Raw genomic sequence first — 16,261 nt, forward strand, 5'->3', positions numbered from 1 at the left:
CCATTATTAAAGCATGATGATGATGTGTAGCCAATAGGAGAGCCCTTTCACCTCTTTTATGCAAGGGCTCCTTTCAATTTAGACTTCCTCTAAGTCAGTTTTACCAAGAGGATGATGTTAGAGTGTTATCACGTGCGCCTCACTTTATCGCAATAAGGCCGAATCCTATTGAGGTAATGCCACTAGCCTCAAGCTGCCCAACTCAGCCCAAGTCGCACCCCCAATGCTACCTAAGCAGTCCTCACCTCATTATGTCAAGATTGGGGCTTTTAGATCATCCAAAAAGCTTGTGAGTAATTGGGTGAATTATTTGATCATTGACAGGTGCCTCCACCTACTTTGCCGGTCCACTTAAAGATTCCTCTTTTCTATTTTTTGATAGGTAGATTTTTCTTTTATTAGCAACCACCAAGGTTTAAAATTTTGGTTTCGGTACCGGACCCTAAAATTTCCAAATTTCGGTCGAAATCCCGGTACCACAAATAAAATGGCATTTTATTCAATATTAAATTTCGGTATAATATTACAAAAAAAAAAAAAAAAAAAACTGGTATTTTGTGTGAAATTTCAGCCTGAAATAAATGACCGTTTCCGTTTTTGGTGGTTTCGGTGTCGGTCTCCACCCAAATCCGAAATTTAAAACCATGGCAACCACAAGCTTAGATTCCCCTTAGCCGAATGGTAAAAATAGAGAAACTATATGGTGCCCGGACTTGTGTATTTATTTTAAAAGATAGGTGGATCATCCAAACCATTCATTTGTTGGGCCCTTAAGTAGGCTGTGCTCCCGAAATCATCTCAATATGATGATTTTAGACCTTCAATCTCAAGGGTTTCGGTAAAGCGTCATCCCTCAACAGTTCAGATGGTTATGATCATTCTATGGGTCCGGCATATTTAACTTGAGATCAAATAAATGAACGGTTTGGATCATCCAACTGTGTAGGCTCCACTGCATTGCATAAAAACTGAACGAAAAGATATTTTCCTCAAAAATCAGGGCAGGATATGGAGAGACACCATGCCTCAGTGCACTGGCCATTTATCAGAGGAGGGTGCGATCATATTGTAATACATTGTGGTGCACCCACTATTACATGTGTCTCTGCCTTTGATTGATCTGAACCATCCAATTCACCTCTCTCTCTCTCTCTCTCCAAAATCTTTCTACCATCTCCAATTTCACTCACCCCCTCCCCCCACACCCCCCCCCCACCAAAAAAAAAATAAAAATCTTTCTCCCATTTCCCATTTCAGCATGTTGCACGGGTGAGGCCAAAACTGACTACTGGGCTTGGGCCTAATTAACAGGGCCAACCATGGGCTTCTATATGTGGTGGATTGAGTACATGCTGGCACGAGCCCATCTCAGAACTGGTCACAGACACCATGACTAATTAACCACATTTAAAACTACTAAGCCATCACTGAACAACAACACAACAAGAACTTGAGGAATAATTAACGAAATTTTTTTGTCCCTAGCATTGTTTTCGTTAAGGCTATGTTTCTTTCTATCTAAAGAAACGGAGCCGGAGGAAAACAATAATTGTACGGATGTTCCATAGATATTGATGGCCAGCAAAACACTTTCAGGATATCCTCACTTTTGGACCCGCCCTCTCTCATGTGAACACATGAGAGAGGGAGGGGTCCAAAATTTAGGATAGACAGAAAGCAGAGCACTAAACCACCGAAGATTCAAACTGCTCAATACTTTTGAGTTACATAATTGATATCAGTCCTCGAGCACTTAGAAGATTAACCCACACCAAATGAGACAAAGTAAATTTGAATTTGAGATTAACTTCTTAATAAAGGGCAATGAGTTTGTTTAGATGACTGTTCTTTCCATTTCAGATTCCCCAAAACACTTTCTCATGGCCATCAGCATCTTAGAAGCTTTTGGCTCAAAACTACCAATCTAAGATCACTTCAATACAATAACTGAGATGCCACCGTCTTTATTTCTTCACTTTCTTAAAGGGTAAACATAATGGGAAGGCCCCATATGTACAATTCATATATTCAAATTCAACTCTAACCATAGAGATTAGCGAAGTACTAGATTCTCATTATTCTCTCTTTATCTGCCATAAGTGAAGAAAGGAAGGCCACTCAAGTGGAATTTTGTTCTTTTCGGACCCACAAAAGAAGAGACACACACAAAAGAATAAGCCAAGAGAAAAGATCATTTTTGGAAGTTCAACGCACCTTTTATGGCTTACATATACTTGATAACAACCGGTTTATAGTAATGCTTACAAAAATATTAACGAACCACTAGCCTACAAATATATAGTTCCCCGCGTTAGGGTGAAGAATGGGAAACTCTATGAAAGAAACTCTAATAATTCATTAATAATTACGTAACGATAAATGTTAGTGAAAATGCATGTAAGGATGGTTAAATGAGTGAGCTTTTTATTATTTGAGAGTTTTTAAAGTTTAAATGAGGGGATAAAAACGGAATGTTATTCAGTTATTTTAAAATTTTTGTAACAATGATTGTGAGCATTCAGTGTTGAGTAGCATATACTATCTATTTGGTGTAGATCATTCTCATGGAAATTCTTTAACTTCGATATGCTTAGTTAACACGAGTGAATGCATACATATAAATATACATCTTTGGGCATCTGCATAGATAAATCTATATATGGATATTAGTGCCGTATGTATAGGATTATGTTTAGACCTGGCAAAATGCATGGGACTCGTACCGGCGGGTACACCCGGCCCGCAGGGGTGCCCGCGGGTTACCCGCCATTCAGTTTTCAACTTTTTATTCTTAAGGCCTAAACACTAAACAGTAAAAGATAGACTATGTGGGTGGACCAAGAAAACAAGTCAAAGCAATCCGACTATGTGACTAGTATCTTTGGTTGTACCAAAACAAACACTTGTTAAAGTAAATGAAAAATTGTATGATGAATGGGCGGATAAACATGTACTCATCATCCCATCTTTGATATTTGATCCAACAGCAGCTGACTTGTTGAGAAGCTGATGTTGGATTAAATATCAAGGCTTGTACATCCATCGTGTCACCTTTATGTGTTCATACACCCATTCATCATATAATTTTTTTTGGTAATATATATATATATATATATATAAATTTTTTCTTTAAATTTGCTGGATTACCCACAGGTATACCTGTACCCGCCCGGGTGGGTTCCGGGTTCATGAAAAGCTACCCGTACCCGCGCCGATATTTCTTACCCATACCCCGCCGGTACCCGTACCCGCACCCGCGCGGGTTAAGATGAACGGATCAAATATGCCACGTGTGCATTGGAGCATGCTTGTTTTTGTTCATCAAGTCTCAAAATTGTCTTGGTAGCTAAGTAATGTGCAGTTGGGGAGACCTAAGATACCAAGATACCTCGGGATTGTTTTTTGTTTTACACAAATAACAGGTGCGCGTGCAGGGACGTACTGCCCCGACCAAAACTATGCTAAAACGAAACCCTAAAAATTCAAAAAAAAAATACATACCATAACGTAACACAAGTTTAGCGTGTGAAGGAACGACCGTTGCTGAGAATTGGAGGCTCTACGCTCACACACAAAATGTGATTAGAGAGAGTAACAAAAAGATTTTGAAAAAAAAAAAATTCTAGAATTTACACCCAAATTCAACATTTTATTTCTTTTTTTCTTTTTTTTTTCTCAACTATTTTTTTCTTCTTTCAAAGCCACCACCCACCTCACACCATTCAAGAGGCGCCCTAATGCTCCAAAATCGGCCGCCTTATCCGTACCGCGTGCCGGGCTACCGAAACGGAATGGAGACCAATATTTTGTAAATCTATATAATTATAGAACACGAGAGAATTTAGTGTGAGAGGGCGTCTAAGTCTAAGAATCGCTTCACAATATTGACACTAGGTTCCATAACATCCTTATTCCACACCTCCATGGTCCGGCCCGGGTCCGACTTTAACTTAGCCCGAAAGGCCTCAGTGGCATCCACCCGTTTCAAATCCCATCCGGCTGATCTTAACCGTAGGATCTTTTGCATCTGCTTCTTCGCAAGCTGACACGTGTTATCCTTTATTGCCTCCACCGCTTTCTCAAAAAGAGCCCGCCTAGCCGAATCACTCTCGGGCCGACCGCTCCGGCAATTATCGTACGATGGTGGGTATCGCCGAAAATATCGCTCGAATTCCGGCACGCCGATAGCTTTCCCAAGCCCGACACGCGGAATATCCGCCGATACCGATACATTTTCGTAGAATTCCTCCAGCTCGTTGAACATGCCCTCATCCAGCATGTCCTCGACACGCCGCATCAAATACTGTAACAGAACCGGCACCGACACGTCCACCCACAAGAAACAGCACTCGTATCGGAATTCGGATGTGACGGTATCGGGTTCGTAACGGTCCGAAACCATCGCGTGGATGAAGGAATTCGACCCACCAACAAGAATCGGGACCCGATTCAGATCCGATATTTTCTCCACAACAGAACCTGCAATGTAACGGAAATCAGGGGCCGATATTTCGGTATCGGAAGAGTCAAACTCGCCAAAGAGGTGATGGGGCACTCCGTGTCTGTCGGGCATTGGGATCTTATTTGTGGTGATGTCAAGACCATGGTAGAGTTGGATTTTATCAGCATTTACGATTTCTGAAGGGAATCTCCGGCCAATATCGACGGAGAGACGGGATTTTCCGGCGCCGGTAGCGCCTAATATGACGACGAGTTTCTCTTTCCGGCGAGTCCGGCAATCCATCCGGGCATACCGGCCGGCCGGGAAGAGAGAGAGGGATTGAAGTCGATTGCAACGGTTGGTTGGGAAGGAAAGTTTCATAGAAAGAGAGAAATAAAAGAAGCAAAAAATAGTAGAGAAGATGAAGAGAGTTTGGTGTAGAGTTGGGGTTTTTGTGTGTTTTGTTTTTATGGGTTTAGGGTGTTTTTTTTAATTGGAGCGTGTGAGAGAGAAAATTGGAAAAAGAGAGAAACGGGGTTCCGTCTCCACCACCTGCACGCCAACTGTTTGTCAGAGAATTCCTCTCAGCGGAATTCCGTTTCACAACGCTCTCTCTTCTTATTTTTGTTCCCCCTCTCTCTCTCTCTCTCTTCCTTTTATCGGCTTTTCTACTTGTAACCTTTGTAAGTATAATAATCATTCATTTTCTTCATGCGGGGCACAATACTCGCTTTGCACCTTCATTCTTCGCTTCTCTTCTATTCTCTTTCCCGTGGGATTAAAAGACTGCACACAGAACACACACGTTGCTAAGCCTTATGATCACAAGCCCTTATATATGTGTGTCGTGTCTATGTTTAAGAAGTTGGGCTCACAAGGCTCCAAAAAAAAAAACACTTGTCAGTGGGGGAAGTTTTTATCCAATTTTATATGGGATGAAAGGGGGGCAATCCATATGATGATGCTTAAATAAGAATGGAAAACACTTGTAAAACGGAACCCGTTTTGGTTAATAAAAGGAGGACGACAATGACCAAAATAACCATATTTAAGGGTTGAATTTTCAATCAAATGTCACACGCTATGGACGACAGGCTATTGAATATTGATATTCTCACTACCATGTTTTGATAATGGGCCGAACTCACCCTGTCATTTCTTTATTAATTGGCTGTTGAGGGCTTGTTGGGGGTTGTAATAGCTTTTGACATCTGATTACAAAATAAAAGACAGGTTGAGTTTGGCCCATTATTAAAACATGGTAGTGCGGATATTCGTAGCCTAAATGTACTACGGGAAGTGGTATATTCGCCCCTTTTTCTTCCCTAGGCTACCACCTCTAGAGTATTTATGACTACTCTTTTTATGCTACAAGTGGGTGGCCCGGGAAGAAAAGGCGGTGAATAAACAATTTTCCATGTGGTATGAGCCTTACTTACAAATGTTTGGCTCATGCCCTGGTGTCATCTTCACCCCATGACCCATCCATGTTATGGGGACCATGGTGGGACCCATTTGTCATCGTACACGTGCAATGGGCACTTGGGCTTGACTGTATGTAGCTACGTGGTGCATGTTTGAGAATTGGAGTGGTCACCCACATGGCCCAATAAATTGCTTGTGCCCCTTTGTTGGGACTGTGTCTTTCACCTGTGTCACCTCTTCTAGTATCATGTGCATTACAGCATTTATGGTCTGTTTGGCCAGGAGGGGAATACCCTTGTTCTTATATATATATATATATATATATATATATATATATATATATATATATATATATATATTATGAAGAACATGGAGTCCAAAGTATGTCAGTGTTCTTGAAGAGTATTCAAAACATTATCCTTTTTTTCCTTTTAGTAATGTCTTCTGCATTGTTTCCAATTTTATCTTCTATGTAGTGTGGACTCAATGTTAGGCAAAACTGAGAAGCAAAACAATTGAATATGTGATATAATATTTTGATCTTTAGACATGTCTTACCTCATATGGCATGTCTCTCTTTCATCACAAGCTTTTCATTTCGAAGGCACTGGACCAAGATAAATTGTCATCTAAATTTAGGGTGGAAAGAGCAACTTAGACTACAATCCAAAAATTGTAGAAAGACATTTATATACCCAAAATTTATAAAATCCAACAGAACAACCCTTCATCAGAACATTCACAAAAAAACATATAAAAAATAAATAAAAAAAAAAATATATATATATATATATATATGAGAAAACGGTTCCTACACACATGTGTAGATAAGTTATCTACACACTAGCTTAAAATACAGTGGGGGCCCACATTGTCTGGGTGATCCAAACCATTCATTTTTAAGGCCCTCACATAGATAGGGTGTCCACAAAAAATCAGATCTATAGGATCATCCTAACCATTCGAACTGTGGAGGCAAAAGATGGACTAATTTGTGAAGGTTTAAAGACATCCATTTTACATCCACAAATCGTAGGGTTGGGATGATCTTATGGATTTGATTTTTTGTAGACACCCTATCTATGTGAGGGCCTTTAAAAGGGATGGCTTGGATCACCCAAACAATGTGGGCCCACACTGTATTTTAAGCTAGTGTGTAGAGAACTCTCTACACATATGTGTAGGAACCGTTCTCTCTCTCTCTATATATATATATATATATATATATATATATATATATATATATATATATATATATATATATATATATATATATATATATTATTGTGGTGTTTTAGCACAATTAGTCATCTTCTTATATCATTTCATTCAAGAAGTAAAGAAATTCACTATACAAGTATTCACCTCCATAATCGATTCTCAAGGCCATGTTTGGCAGCCATGAAAGTTTTTTCCATGCAATAATATTAGTTTATAAAGTGGTGGGAGAGGGGCAAGGAGGGTGGAAGAGGGAGAGAGGTCAGAGGTCATGAGTGAGGAGAAGAGGAGTACTCAAAATAGAGTTTGTTTTCGTTATTTTTCAGACACTTTCCACCATCTCCTCACTCATGCCCTCTCATTTCTCTCCCTCTCGCACTCTCCCCACTCTTCTCTCAAAACTAGTTAAGATAATATTCCATGAAAAGAAATTATTGATTACAAAACCTGGCCTATGTATAGTATTCTTTCACGATGCTTCCCTCCAATAACTTTAAAATATTTTAAATTTGACAAGATTTAGATTTTTTTCCTTTATAATACACACATGAAAATTGAGAATAATCGTCAGCAAAAATAGCATAATTTTTTTTTGAATGGTCAGCAAAAATAAGCATATATCAAAAGAATTTATAGCTTACTTTTTGGCCCAAAATAATTGAATAGGTTAGTACCGAAAGGGCTTAGCTCCTCAATTGTCAAAGAGAAGAGCAGGACACATTAGAGAAAGCTAAGAAGAACAAGCTGAGTTTGTGCAATTATCAAAATTAAACATGGCAGTGCCAATATCAGCATCCTATATATATATATATATATATATATATATATATATATATATATATTATAGGGGAGTTGCTAGCGTCCATCGCATAAGGCATTTCGTGGATAGTCTGTTGCATGTAAGAGCAGCCACCAAGGCTCACTTTTTAGCAGATTCTGTCTTCATTAATGAGGTGGCTGCTCTCACATGCAACAGACCATCAGCTAAATGCCTTCTGCGATGGACGCTAGCAAATCCCATATTATAGATTTATAAAATTAAGAGATCTTTTATTGGTAGGTAAGCATGGGATTGAACCTCCGACCTCTGGTTGAAAAACGTTGTCTTTACCAATTGAGCTAGAGGCTAGCTCAACCCCAATATAAAAGAGATCGATGTTGATTGAGAGTCAATCAAGAGCAACCAAATAAGGTAAGAGTCCACAATAGAGGAAGCTCCAAAAAATAGACGTAAGTATCCTTAATTATCTAAGTAAGTAAAATGGAGATGAACATGGAAACTACCCACGTGTGATTAATTAGTATAGGTATGTTCACCTAACTTTGCCGTTTGAGAGCTACTAATGTAGGCCCTCCCCAAGAGAATTGTCTCTTTGGAAAACTCATTTTTTTATTTTTGAGTTAGGTAATTAATTTAATAATAAAATACTAACAATGTTATGAGCTTACAACGAGATGATGCTGTCTCTTATAAACCACTGTAAAATACTTGGCAACTTGTAAGCGCATGTGTTGCATGACATGCGCGTGAGAGAGAGAGAGAGAGAGATTAGTAAATTATACTAACTTAAGCTAAGTAGAGTCCTACAGTTAAGTAAGTCAGAAAGCTGTTGGATTGAAGGTGCACAGGACATAGGTAACTGTGGCCCAAATCATATCGCTGCCAGAAATATGATCACAAGTCCTCATCGTACACGCATGCTACAAAAAAACAACTTAACGCAAACCTATATGTAATTGTGTGGATATATAAATTTGCCTAGAAATGTTTATATATAAACATAATGGAACTGCAACACCAAATGAGTGTTGTGTTAAGTGTGACATTGAGAGACAATTAATTAAAGGGACAATCATTTTGTTAAACTAGTCGTTTAATGCCTTGGGTGAGGCAAATGTTAGAGGGAAAGGTTGCTAAGAGATGAACTCTAAACCCCATTAAAGAATGAAGATACCTATCTCTACATTCTACAGATGGAACTCTTGCATTTTGGGAGAATGCTGCTCATTATCCATTATATAAGAAAAGTTGTTTACAGATTTACTCTTGGGTTAGTTACTGTTACTCGCTGGAGACTTCAAAATATGACATGAAAATGTTGGCTTTTAAAAAAACTCTAAAAAATGCTAGTTTATTAAAAAAAAAAATTTTGAGGACGAAAATGCCCTTTAGGTAACTTTACTCTTTTAGTTTTAGATTTTACAATTTTACTCTTCTCAAGTTCTCAGACGCTCCTTTCTACAGAGACGCTCGGAAGGGTTTTTCTCCGGCGAAATCCTCATTATTCCGGCGATTGAAGGCTTCTTTTTGGCGAAAATCTTCATTTCACCGGCCATAGATCCTCATTACTCCTCCAAATGTACAAAGTCTCATTATCTTTGTAACGATTTCTCTCCTCCAAATATACAAAATCTTCATTTCCTGTTTTTTTTTTCAGAGACTTTCTCTCCTCCAAATAATTTTCCTTAGGTTTGATTGTTTTCCTGTTGTACAATGGTGTAGATGGTCCAAAATCTGTATGTAGCATTGAAAATAGCATAAAAACAGTTAGTCGAAGCAAAAAGGAGTTACTTGTAGCGAAAATTATTTGTATAAGGCTTTGCATCTTTTGGCTTCGACTATCATGTTTTTTACTTCGACTAGCCATTTTCGTTTGCAGTCGCTGTTTGCCTTTGGACAAGATTTTTTTGGCTTCGAGTAACACCTTTTCAGCTTCGGTTAACATTTTCTTTGCTTCGAGTAACACTTTTTTGGCTTCGACCAAGAGTTTTGATTTCCAGTAACTTTTATGCTTTCGGGCAACAATTTTTTGGCTTTGAGTAATACATTTTTGGCTTCGAGTAACACCTTTTTGGCTTCGACCAAGACAAAATGATTTCCAGTAACATTTTGCATTCGGGCAACAGATTTTTTGGCTTCGAGTAACACCTTTTCAGCTTCGACCAAGACTTATAACATCTTTTTTGCTTCGAGTAACACATTTTTAGCTTCGAGTAACACCTTTTGGCTTCGACCAAGACTTATAATTTCCAGTAACATTTTGCCTTCGTGCAAGAGAGAGTTTTTTTGGATTCGAGTAACAAATTTTTGACTTCGAATAACACATTTTTGGCTCCGAATAACACCTTTTGCCATGCAAAACTCCAAATTCGGCATGAAGATAAAACCCCAAACTCACATTAAGTCGATCCAAATATCTGAAATTTTTACCGTGATTTGGCGTGAGTAGGAGAAAACGAGGTGAAGCCTTGGGATTTCTCTTTTGCATCCAAGATTCAGAGTAAACAAGGAGGATTCGCCAGAGAAAAGAGAAGATTTCACCAGAGATAAGCGGAGTTTCACTCATCTTCACTTGTTCGGCGTTTGATTCGAGTAGGAAAATTTTAGGGTTCGAGTTAGAGAGGTAAGACGAATGGGTAAAGTAAGCTAGGGGCATTTCAGTCCTTAAATTCTGTTTCTTTTAAAAAATGGCATTTATTCTAGTACTTTCAAAATGCAGCATTTTCTTGTCATATTTTCAACTCTCTAACGTGCAACAGTCATTAACCCTTTACTCTTTGTTACTATACTTTCTCATGAACATTCAGGGAGAATACTGCTCATTATCCATGTCCCTCTTTTTCCCTTCATTATATAAAGATCAGAAAAGCAGTCACCTGAGACCAGACCACTCAATTATTTTTGGCCCCAGATTCCAATTGGTTGATTTAAGACAGAACAAATGTGGTCTCTACATTATGATAAAGAAGATGTCATCCCAAGTTTACTTAGCTTTATTATTGATAAATAATACTGTGTGTCAAGGAGAGTTTGGAAAACATTAAAAAAACAACCATTTATTATACATGGAACTCTTCTTCTGAGCCATTCCATGCTAGGTTAGTTAAGTAGTTAATGATTTTAAATTAACCTATTTATTTGGCATTTCATGGCCAGCAACTCTAGTGTCATTATCTATGCCTCACTCATCAACTATATAAAAGCTTTCTTGGGTCTAAAAACTTTGTCCCAATTCAAATACAAGTTAGTTAATTAATGTGCATCTAAATTATCTGTTACTTATGTTAGATGTATTAGTCTAAGATATAGTCAACATGCCCGACGGCTCTCATTACTTCAATTTTATCTTAATTTCTTAACACTAGTACTTTTTAAAATGCTTCTCAGTGGTAACTAGCCTTAAAAAGCCAAGCTTCTCCACCCTGTGCCTGGACTAGCATTATAGTAGGTGCATGTTATGTTTAGGTAGTGACCTACTTTAAGGCTGCTAAAACTCAAAATTAATTAAATAAGGGAGATGATATCTGCACTCTCTTCTTTCTTTTTCAAGAAAGAAGAGCCAACTTATAGCTGAACTTGTCTTATTCATTTCAAGCATATGGGGTGGCATTGCTCTCCCGGAAAAGATGGCGTGTAAAATTGCTTTATAGGAAACTAGTGGGACCACAGTTTGGGAAAAAATGTTAGAGGTACCCAAAGTGGCCCTAAGCCTCTATAGCTGTAGTGAGAGTATTATTCATCAATTGTCTAACCATATTATGTTGTCTAATCATTTTTGAATTCTTACCACAAAAAAATCATGAGAGTTTTACATGATATATGAAAACTATTCATTAAGAAAATGTCGAATACTCAATTATGCAATCAGAGTGCTGCAACATCTCTAAATGCAGTTTTTCTATAGAAATATGGCATCTAATTATTTGGGTTTTTTTTGCGTCAATCACATTTGGAAGAAAGACCTCAAAGATCTTTGATCATTAATCTTTCTTAAACAAGAAATCGTCTAACTATAGTAACTCCAATATGAGTGGTGAGTGGTGAGTTTCATGTTGGGCATCCACAGACTAGGTGATTACAATTTGGGGTATTCTTAAGTGCATTTGATCTATGTTTGGATGGCTCCCACCCGATCAATTATTAGGTTTTGGACTCGCAATCGGTTCTCACAATCTAAAACAAACAGGGCTTAGGATTTTGAGAGCTGAATGTACGTCCAAAGCTGATTATTGGAATCAACTTTACGTGTAATTTTGAGTCTAAGAATCCATTTTGGACTTACAGTCGGTTCTTTAAATCCAAAACAAACAGGGCCTTACGTTAGATTCTAGAAGAATTCGAGGGTACTAGGTTGGTAAGTTTGAAATGCTACCATACATATAGGGAATATATAAAAAGGGAAATTAATGTTACATTAATTTTTATTTGTTTGAAATGGAGAATTTTATTAATCAGGAAGACCCACGACTGAGATAGTCACGGGAGCAAAGAGAACAAGAAAAAGAGAAGCAATACAAGGACATATCAGAGCTCAAGAGGCAAAAAATCAAAAGTCTCTAACGCTGATCTAGTCACCCCATCGGGAGCTAGACGGTTAGCCTCACCGTTCGCAGACCTCCTCAGTGTTTCCACCTCGTTTTGTTTGTTTTTTCTTAAAAATGACTCAATTTATTAGATTATAGTTGTGCATAAGTTTACTACTTTAGGGAAGGGTCGACATACAATGTGAATGCAAAATGCATATAGGAGGTACCACACCACACCATGTAGGAAATTTATGACTGAGGCTCATGTAAGTGAGAGGGCGAACATAATGCATGCGACTTATCTGCAATCAAAGATCATAATAATCTTATAAATGATATACTTAATGGCTCTTAAATAGACTTTAACGTTCATATTTGTAAATAGGATTAAATTAAAAGATAATCTTACTCATAAATAAGAATTACTCAAGTGGCATTGTGTCTCGAAAAAGAATCGGGCAATGATGCTGTAAGTTTGTTATGACCAATGAATTTAATCAATTTATAAGCTTTTGACTTAGCAGATAGAGATAGTGACATGTGACCAATCCTAAGAATAACTTTTTGTCTCACATGGGAACATGTATGCGTAATTGAGACTGTTGATGGCGTAGAACAAGTTGCTGAAGAGTTACTAAACATTGGATCAAAAGAAAACAAGCCAGAGTGTCAAAACTTCAAACAGCTATAACTTTTGATTTGTTTGTTAATCAGTCAATCAGATCATGATCTGTGATATGTCTTGGAATTGACTTGACAAGTTCACAAACTGCTTTGTATGTTTCAGTTTAGGTCATTACAAAAAGGCCAGAAATGAAAATTTTTAGTTTTAATTTATGTTACTAATTTATGAAGTGTGTTAGGATTTTATTCCTATTTCCAATATATGAAATTAGGATTTATTTTTATTTTTTTTGGTGAAGGAGAGGGGAGGGGGGTCTAGGACTCATACAAATATTGCATTGTAACGCAAAATAAGATTAGGATATTTTTGGAATATAATTCATTTACCAAATGGGAGATGGGTTGTTAGATGAGCCTAGTTGATTCCCACAAAACTTAATGAGCTTTGGCTGCAATTGAGGTATAGATCCAACAAACTAGATGGGGGCCTAATTTCTATGCCCATTTAGCAAGTTTTGGGCCAAGTTATTAAGTGACCCAGTCCCTGTTTTCAAATTTGCTCAAAAGTCATGAGGAAACTCCAAAAAAGAGGTGCTACATTAATCTGAACAATCTCTACCTTGACTTGTTTCTCAACCAACTTGAAGATCTTTTATCGGCGTCTCACCTGTTTGTCGTCACTGCAAATCATTAGCCAATGCACATACTTAGCTAGTCCACAAGAGAGCTTTCAAGTATCCACAAACAGTGCATTTTTCTAACCCTCCATTTGCGTACACAGAGCATAATAGCCCAATTAACTTGATCACTCGTGTCGGCCTCAGTACTGTTAACGGTCCACAATCCAAACTCGATTTGAATGATCCATATGGTGGGCCTCGCTCCCTATTAACAGCCCACACCACTTACTATTAACGGCCCACAGTCCAATCCATGTTTGAATATTCGATATTGTGGGCCTCTCGATGCCTACCTATTCAATCGGATACGTTGATCATTTTTGTTTCCATTTCTTGGCAAGACATTTTTTGTGTGATTGTGTTTGTGGGGTCTCATCATGACGCACCATGGTGGGTCTCACTTGGTGGACGGTCCAGATTATTGGATTGTTATATGAATTGAAATGTTGTGATGGGTGTTGGATGTGTGAGCTGGGAATTACCTCCTGCAATTGTTAAGAAATGTTAATTCCATTAGCTCAAGTAGGGTATATTAGATTCTCATTCCCACGTGACAAGAGTTTGGTAATATATCTTGTGGGCCACCACAAAGCCAATTGGAGTGTCTACTCATCCGTGAAAATTAAATATGATCAAATGATCAATCTACTCCATCAAGGCTTGCAAATATCAACGATCAAAATTTTAAGAGGGTAAGATCCTCCGTTCAATTAGTGGCCAGGCATTCTCTTAATGGTCCCAGCGTGGGCCACATGGAAATCATCGTGGTGGGCCAGGCATTCTCTTCTGGATCGAGCAGCTTCTTAAGAAACCATGACAAATGGTACGTCTTTTGATTTGCCTTTTTTTCTTCTCTTTTCTGTGTTTCTGTTATTTATTAGAAATATAAGATTTAGTGTGGGCATAACGAAGACGGGGGAGTAGTGTGGGTCCGGTTGGGGTGGGAGGAGTGTGTCATAACGAAGAGGGGGGAGTAGTGTGGGCATACTATGGCTCTATAGGTGTCTGTGATGCCTCTGAAGCTGAAGTGAGGGCTGCGCATTTTGGCATTTTGCATATTGATAGAAGTCTGTTGGATCAAACCATTATTGAAGGGGATTCGCTAAATGTGATTCGTTGGCTGAAAGGTAGCTCGGCTCCTCCGTGGAGATTTCTTTCCTTGTTTGATGAGATTGGTGATATAACTTCGGCGTCTTTTATCGGATATCAACATGTCAGAAGATCGGCAAATGATAAGGCGGATGCGCTTGCCAAGCGTGGTGTATCTGGTGGTCCCATTAGGTGGTTTGACCACCTTCCTCCTTGAGGAGTGGTGTGCCGTTGATTGTATATGTCGTCTCTTTTGTCTTCTCGTTTTCTATTGTAAATGTGGGAGTTCCATCTCGGTCTCCTGTATTTTTATTTTTTCTCATCATTTATAATATTACCATTTCAAAAAAAAGAAAAACAGATTTAGGTCTGTTGAATTGTAGAAAGCTGAAGAAATTAGTTACTTATGAATTAAATTCCTTATGATGTGATCATATGCATAATCAATATTGGTTTCGACTTGTATGCTGATCAAATCAATATTCAAGCGCAGTTTCCACATAAATGGGTGAAACCACTTTTGGTTTAGGGTCTCCATTATAAATTGGGAGTTGGGTTCAATCCAAATTGCAGGCTTATAGCTGGGTTCAATTCAAATTGCAGCTTATAGATGGTTTCTATTGGATACATGCACAATCTAATGTCTCAGAAGATCCATCCCTTTTCAATTTAGACCACACCGTATATGGTTTGATTACTTTGATACACTTGAATGAACCGATTTCTAGGTTTTCCGTTGGTTTAAAAGGATACGAATGATTTTTAGTTTTTGTTGGGAAAGTGTCTTGTTTTCAAGATAGTGGGTTTCTTATTTTGCTAAGGAGGCAAAAGATAAACTATTTTTCTAGTTTTTTTTTTTTTTTTTTTCTGAAAACATATTAGTGTAAAAAGTTCTCAGTGTTTTTCTCTTGCGAGGGGAGGCCGCATAAGAGAGGGGAAGCGTGAGGAGCGTGGGGGGTTAGAGAGAGATAGAGAGAAGGAAAGAGAAGGAGAAAGGGGTTTTCTCGGGTACGGTATTGGTTGAGAAGCAAGGAAAGGGTTGCAGGTTTCTAGGTTTGGGTTTAATTAATTGTTATCCTTGTATATTGCTTCTCATAGTGAAGATTGTGTTCTTGCTCACGGACATAGGCATCTTGGCCGAACCACGTAAATCGCATTGTTCATCTTGTGACTTGTGTTTATCTTTACTTTTCCGTTTACTTGAGTACATTCAGATCTGATTTGCTCGACAGATTTTCTCAACAAGTGGTATCAGGGCCGTGGTTTGAGCGATCGTTGAGGCCCGATGGAGTAATTGTGGGTGATGTGATTGGATCACAATTATAGTGATCATTGAAGGGTAAAAGATTGTACAAGAGATTTTCGTTCATGGTGGAGCTTCGCATCGATAGTGATTTGAGATGACGGAAAAATCGAGTTCTACCTAGTTCAACATCGATAGCAGTTGGTTTAGCTAGAGAGGGAGTATCAAAGCTCT

The 16,261-nt window shown here is 38.3% G+C and overlaps 1 pseudogene; it reads right to left on the minus strand.

The window, feature by feature from the left end:
• Positions 1 to 3,513: 3,513 nt before the first annotated feature.
• Positions 3,514 to 5,249, minus strand: LOC143846357 (adenylate isopentenyltransferase pseudogene; annotated as a pseudogene).
• Between the last annotated feature and the right edge of the window lie 11,012 nt (positions 5,250 to 16,261).

The sequence above is a fragment of the Tasmannia lanceolata genome, unplaced genomic scaffold (assembly GCF_043159265.1).
Source record: "Tasmannia lanceolata isolate RefF3 unplaced genomic scaffold, GAP_Taslan_0.1 ptg000015l, whole genome shotgun sequence".
NCBI lineage: Eukaryota > Viridiplantae > Streptophyta > Magnoliopsida > Canellales > Winteraceae > Tasmannia > Tasmannia lanceolata.